We start from the raw sequence: 7,371 nt of genomic DNA on the forward strand, positions 1-7,371 counted from the left end.
TTTGTAGTTAGTTCTTCCAATTTCAAGTTTTCATGGTTAGGGTTTATGTGATTCATGAAATTGGTTGAATCTAGTGGTTGATTTTAGATTGCATGTCCCTTAAATGTCCATAGGAACAAACCCCAAGTGCTAATTTTGGTAGATATGGCATACGAATAGACCGATCTGGAAACTGTGACCGATCGCGGTCCATGACGTGGCGTAGCCTAGCCACGTCGTGGCTTCTGGAAAAAAGGTTTAAATTGTTTTAATGTTTTGGTTGTTTGCTACTTTCGTTTGCTTTTGTATGCAGAAATGGGACCACGACGAGTTGTTCCACAGGAGGAAAACCCAATTGATGTAGCAAGTATACATCCCTTATACCAGTTTCCTCAAAACATTCCCCGACCGTTGTTAACTACTTACGAGAATCGGCTAGGATGGTTGTACAATAAGGAGTTTGCGATAGCCCCAATTATCGATTGGGGATGGCTTGGTGGAGTGGGAATGGTTGTTGAGTTGACACGCTATTGGTAAAAAACATACGAAGGGGACCAATTTTCTTTCACTTGTCACGGGTGGAGGAATTTGTTTGCCATCCAAGAACCCGTATATCGGGAATTATCGGTGGAGTTTTTCTCTACCGTATGCTTCGAGGAACGCACTATTGATTTTACCTACAACCGGGCACTTGTGTTTCGTTTGGGTGGTGTGTACAGAGAGTGTAGTCTTCGGGAATTCGCTTGGCATATGGGGCTTTATACCGAAGTGGAGACTCAATCTCCATTTTTATACCGTTCTTGCTTGGCTGTGTGACATCCCCATATTTCTCAGCCAGAAAAGACCGATTTAATTTATGCTTTTTAAAATAAAATCAGAGAAATCTTTTTATAAGATATTTCGGAATTGGTCCCCAAACAATATATGATAAAAGTTTTATCAAAATCCTTCATTAAGAAGGTATATATTTTCCATATATATATCAAAACCTCGGGATGTCATGTTCCGATACAGATCAAAAGCATAAACAAGACATTATAAGCCTTTCAATAGTTATTTACAACTACTAGCCTATAATCCAAAAATCTCTCGTCATCCTCCGACTATGCTCGGGGTCCACTACCTGTAATCATAAAACTGAGTGGGTCAAGCTTGGGAGCCTAGTGAGCATATAGGGTTTTCAACCCACAATAATAATATATTTATTAAGTTCACCAATCAACAATAACCCTGATTACCCATTCCCGTTGTCCTCACTTTACGTCCCTAAACACCTATCACAAGGGACCTAGCCTAAGGATTATCATCGGGATGGACACTACTGCTACGGGGTTTCCTCAGCCATACATGTCCTTAAGGCAACCATAAGGGGGATGAAGTACGCCAATGAAAATTTAATTCATCAACACCTACAAGTTGCGAACCTGCTAGTGTTCCACTGAACTATCTAGAAAGTCCGTGGTCGTCATCTATACTTCGCTAGATGACTACAACAACAACACAACATCGACATCGAGGCCTCTCACCATTTTAACACACATCAACTATTTCATCTACCCATGTTCTACCCAACATATTTTGTAGATAAAAAGCATATACAGTTTAAAACTTGTATAAAGCATCAATTCAACAGTCACCTCGAATAAACAATTAGCATATTTACACATAACACGTATTTCAAGGTAAATACTTCATATCTATGTGTAAATTGAAAATAACTACACACTCACTTATTTTGGTGAAAATTGGGCAGCAATTCGTTTCCTAAAACGATCGTTTCTAATAAAACCGGGAGTTTTATTGAGAAACCGGGCTCTGCAAAAGTCGGGCTTCGAAACCGAAAAGATAAATTTTCCGGGCTTCTCGGGCACTTCGTGGGGTATTCCGGGCTTTACAATTGATACCGGGGCTTTGCGGGATGTTAAGATGAAGAAAATATGGAGAGAGGGGCTAAAAATGGCTAAATTCCAAAAGTAACCGGAAACCCTCACAGGTACCCTTCTATTTATAGGGTCCGAAGTTTGATCCAACGGCTGAGAAGTCTCCTGATCCGACGGCTAAGAGGCTTCGTAGGGGGGTCTCGCACATGGCTCGCATGGCTCGCACATGGCTCGCACATGCGAGGGCTCGCTGTCGGCTTCTAAGTCGACCGCGGCTTGCTGGCGCACCTGCGAGGCTCGGAGCTAGGCTATGCGAGGCTCGGACACATGCGGCAGCTGGGCGAAGCTTCGGCTGGGGAGCTGGCTGCTTCGGATTGGGCCTCCTCCTCGGTCGAATCAGAAGAGGACACGTGGCTCGCATGACTCAGCAGCCTCGGTGACTCAGCAGCCTAATGACTCAGCAGCCAGGTGACTCAGCAGGACACGTGTCACTTTCTAAGCGAGGGTGACGTGGCAATTGTGACTATGCGAAATTTCTCGGTTTTCGCGTCAAAACTTCTAAAATCCATAACTTTCACATACGAGCTCCGTTTTTGACGTTCTTTATATGCACGCGTAGCTAAAATTACGATCTACAACTTCAGTTTAGACTTCGTCGGCTAATTTTGACTTTAATTTTTATATTATTATTTTTAACAGAGCGGGACAGGAAATCCGTTAAAAATTCATAACTTCTTCATTCGACGTCCGTTTTCGTCAGACTTTTTACCGTTGTGCTCCTAATGACGAGACCTTCAATTCTCGTTTAGGTTGTGTCGGCTAAAAATCTTTCGATCTAAAATTCGAGTTTTTAGCTGTCTACTGCTACGCTGAAACTTCGAAAAATCATAACTTCCTCATACGAAGTCAGATTTGGGCGTTCTTTTTATCGAACTTCTCGGTTTAACGAATACTACAACTTTCGTTTAGATTACTAAGGCTAAAAAGTAGTTTATCAAAAACTCACTTTTTACGACATTCAGCACCGTGCCGGTTTTGTCGCGAAACTTCGACAGGTCATAACTTCTTCGTTATAACTCGGATTTTGGTATTCTTTATATCCCCGAAATCCTTGTTTCGACCACAACAACTTTATGTAAAGATATCGGGCTTATCTCACACTTTAATTTTGACGCTTATTTTTATTCTTAATTAATTAAGCCCTAATACTTAAGCATAAAACACATAATTCACATAATATTCACATAACTCCTTTTCATTTGTTCAAAATGAGTTACAACGGTTAACCTAGACTATCAACTCAATATAAATGCCTAGGCTAGAAACACGAGTGTTACAATTCTCTCCCTCTTAGGATGATTCCGTCCCCGGAATCACATATCACCAAACAACTGCGGGTAGCGACTCATCATGTCACTGTCCGTTTCCCAAGTGAGATTTGGTCCATTCGTATGTTTCCAACGCACAAGCACTAAATCGACCATCTTGCGTCGTAACTTCATGGTCTTACGGTCAACGATTGCCTCAGGTTCTTCGATCAACCTCTTGTTTTCATCCAACCTTAACTCAGAAATCGGAATTATGTCGGGCACATCTCCTGTGAATTTTCTCAAATAACACACATGAAAGGTGTTATGAATACCCTCTAGTTCTTCCAGTAACTCTAGCTTGTAAGCTTGATTCCCGATCCTCTGAAGAACTTTAAATGGTCCAATAAACCTTGGACTCAACTTCCCTCGTTTCCCAAATCTTATAAGTCCCTTCCACGGCGAGACTTTAAGTAAAACCGAATCTCCAACATCGAAGGATATCGGTCGTCTTTTCTTGTCAGCATAACTCTTTTGTCGATCTTGAGCAGCTAACATCCTTTCCCTTATCACTTTCAACTTTTCAGCAGTCTCATGGACTATTTCAGGTCCCATAAACTGCTTTTCCCCAGCTTCCAGCCAACATGATGGCGTTCGACACTTCTCCCCATACAAAGCGTGATAAGGTGCCATCTTAATGCTTGAGTGGAAACTATTATTATAGGAGAATTCTACTAAAGGTAAGTGTTCATCCCAGTTACCTTGGAATTCTAGGGTACATGCTCTCAGCATATCCTCCAATGTTTGAATCGTTCGCTCGCTCTGACCATCGGTTTGCGGATGGTAAGCTGTACTCAAACACAACTTGGTACCCAATTCCTCTTGTAGACTCCTCCAAAACCTTGAGGTAAAACGGTTGTCACGATCGGACACAATCGTTAACGGAACACCGTGAAGCCTCACAATTTCCTTCACGTAAGAATTCGCAAGTTTATCCATAGACCATTTCTCTTTGGCCGCTATGAAATGCGCACTATTAGTGAAGCGATCAACGACCACCCAAATCATGTCGTGACCGTTCCTTGTTCTGGGCAATTTAGTTACAAAATCCATGGTGACGTCTTTCCGTTTACCCATGGGTACGGGTAAAGGTTCTAAACTCCCATACAGTTTCTGATGTTGTGCCTTAACCCTAGCACAAGTTACACACTCGGCCACATACTTAGCAACATCGAGCTTCATCGTCGGCCACCGATAATAGTGTTTTAGATCCCTATACATTTTCGTACTGCCGGGATGAATTGAGTACATGGTCTTGTGAGCTTCTTCCATCAGAAGATCTCTTATTCCGCCCGTCTTAGGTACCCAAATTCTATCTTGAAATACCTTCAACCCTTGGTTGTTTGTACCAAACACTAACGTTTTGCCTAAACGTTCTTCCTTTCGGTCATTTTTCTCTAAAGCTTCCTCTTGAGCTTTCTTTATACTTCCCACAATTGTCGAGACAACTTCAATTCTCAATGCTCTTGGCCTTTTCTTTTCAAGGTTTACCTTCCGACTGAGAGCATCGGCAACAACATTTGCTTTACCAGGGTGGTAAAGTATCTCACAGTCGTAGTCCTTGAGTAACTCTAGCCAACGTCGTTGCCTCATGTTCAATTCCTTCTGATTAAAGAGATATTGGAGACTCTTATGATCAGTGAAAAGTTTACACTTGGTGCCATAAAGATAATGCCTCCATATCTTCAAGTCAAATACTACCGCTGCCAACTCCAAATCATGAGTGGGGTAGTTCTTTTCATGCTCCTTCAATTGCCTCGATGCATACGCGATCACTTTATCCCTTTGGGTCAGAACACAACCTAACCCAACTCCGGATGCATCGCTATAAACTGCAAAGTCATCAACTCCTTCGGGCAATGAAAGAATCGGTGCTTCACACAATCTCTTCTTCAACTTCTCAATGGCTTCCTTATGCTTCTCATTCCAAGAATAAGTGGCTCCTTTGTGGGTCAAAGCTGTTAATGGAGTAGCAATCGAAGAAAAACCTTGGATAAACCTTCGGTAATATCCAGCTAATCCTAAAAAGCTTCGAATCTCCGTAGGACTTTTTGGTTGTTCCCACTTCATTACAGCTTCAATCTTTGCTGGGTCGACCATTATCCCTTCTTGGTTAACCACATGACCTAAAAATTGGACTTCTTGAATCCAAAATTCACACTTGGAGAACTTTGCATACAGCTTCTCCTTTTTCAGGACTTCTAGCACTTCACGCAGATGCTTTTCATGCTCCTGCTTGCTTTTCGAATAAATCAAGATATCATCTATGAATACTATCACGGATTTATCTAAGAATGGTTTACAAACCCTATTCATCAAATCCATGAAAGCTGCTGGGGCATTGGTTAGTCCGCACGACATAACCAAAAATTCATAGTGTCCATATCTCGTTCTAAAAGCAGTCTTTTCGATGTCCTGCTCTCTCACCTTTAGTTGACGGTATCCCGACCTAAGATCGATCTTCGAGAAATAGCTCGAACCCTGCAACTGGTCGAACAAGTCATCGATCCTTGGCAACGGGTACTTGTTCTTTATCGTCACTTTGTTCAGCTCTCTGTAATCGATGCACATTCTCATGCTTCCGTCTTTCTTCTTTACAAATAAAACAGGGGCTCCCCAGGGTGATGAACTAGGTCGAATAAAACCTTTGTCCAATAACTCCTGAAGTTGTGTCATAAGTTCTTTCATTTCGGTTGGCGCTAGTCGATAAGGTGCTTTCGCTATCGGAGTCGTTCCTGGCAACAAGTCGATACGAAATTCTACTTGTCGATCAGGGGGCAATCCGGGAAGATCTTCGGGAAAGACTTCCGGATAATCACACACCACCGGAATATTCTGCACCTCCTTCTTTTCCATCTTGGCATCGATCACGAATGCTAGATATGATGTACATCCCTTGGCCAAACACTTTCTGGCTTTCATTAGGGAAATGATTCCAGAGTTTACTCTGCGTTTGTCTCCGTACACCATAAAAGACTCTTTCCCTGGCGGGTTTACTTTTACTATCTTCTTTCTACATAGTATTTATGCGTCGTTGGCGCTAAGCCAATCCATTCCTAGAACTATGTCGAATCCATTTAACTCGATAGGCAATAATTCCTCTTGGAACTTATTCCCATCCAAGTCAATGAGGATGTTTTTCATACGATGGCTAACAGGTACAAACTTGCCACTAGCAATCTCGACTATTATAGCATTAACTAGCATATCTACAGGCAAAGCTAGCTTTCTACCAAATTCATGCGATATAAAGGAGTAATTGGCTCCAGAATCAAACAAAATTTGGGCAGGCAATTCGTTTACGAGAAAGGTACCTGAAGCAACATCGGCTTCTTCTTTCGCAACTTCGAGGGTCATCTGAAAGGCTCTCGCCTTCGGCTTTGGTGGTAGATTGGGTTTTGCTGCGTCCTTCTTCTTCGGGCAGTCCCTCAAAATATGCCCTTCTTCATTGCACCCAAAACATACGTTCTTATTGAAGGTGCATTCATTGGCATAATGCCCTGGCTTTCCACATTTGTAACAAGTGACTTCCATGCTGCACTTCCCAGCATGTTTCTTCTTACACTTGTCACACCACTTGGCTTCGCTTCCTCCTCCAAACTTTCTCAAACCAGTCTTCGAGAATTTGTTCTTTTTATTGGAACCTGAAGTTCCTTCAAACTTTCGCTTTTCGCCAACTTCAACCTTGCTGGCGGCTCTCCCTTTTATCATATCTTCAACAGACTTGGCAGCCCAGATAGCTGCCTCCAAAGTAAGTGCCTGACGTACTGGCACCGCATACTCCCATGGAAGTCCCTTTGCGTACCTGTCTATTTTTGCCAACTCATCTGGGACAATACGCAAAGCAAACTCCATTTTGTCTGTGAAGTTATTTGTATATTCGTCAACGGTCATACTCCCCTTCTGCAACGTTAGAAATTGGTTTTCTAACTCAAGTACGTTTTGGGCCGAGCAGTACTTGCGCTTGAAGTGCACTAAGAACTCTGCCCAAGTTAATTGCAGTGGCTCGTTAGGGCTTAGGGTTTTCCCCAAAGTGCTCCACCAACGGGCAGCACTACCCCTGAACTGACGTACTGCAAACGTAGTTTGTAACTTTCCTTGGCAATCACAAGTCATGAAAGCCAACTCCATTTCCGAGATCCAAT

Source organism: Lactuca sativa, chromosome 5 (assembly GCF_002870075.4).
Source record: "Lactuca sativa cultivar Salinas chromosome 5, Lsat_Salinas_v11, whole genome shotgun sequence".
Taxonomy (NCBI): domain Eukaryota; kingdom Viridiplantae; phylum Streptophyta; class Magnoliopsida; order Asterales; family Asteraceae; genus Lactuca; species Lactuca sativa.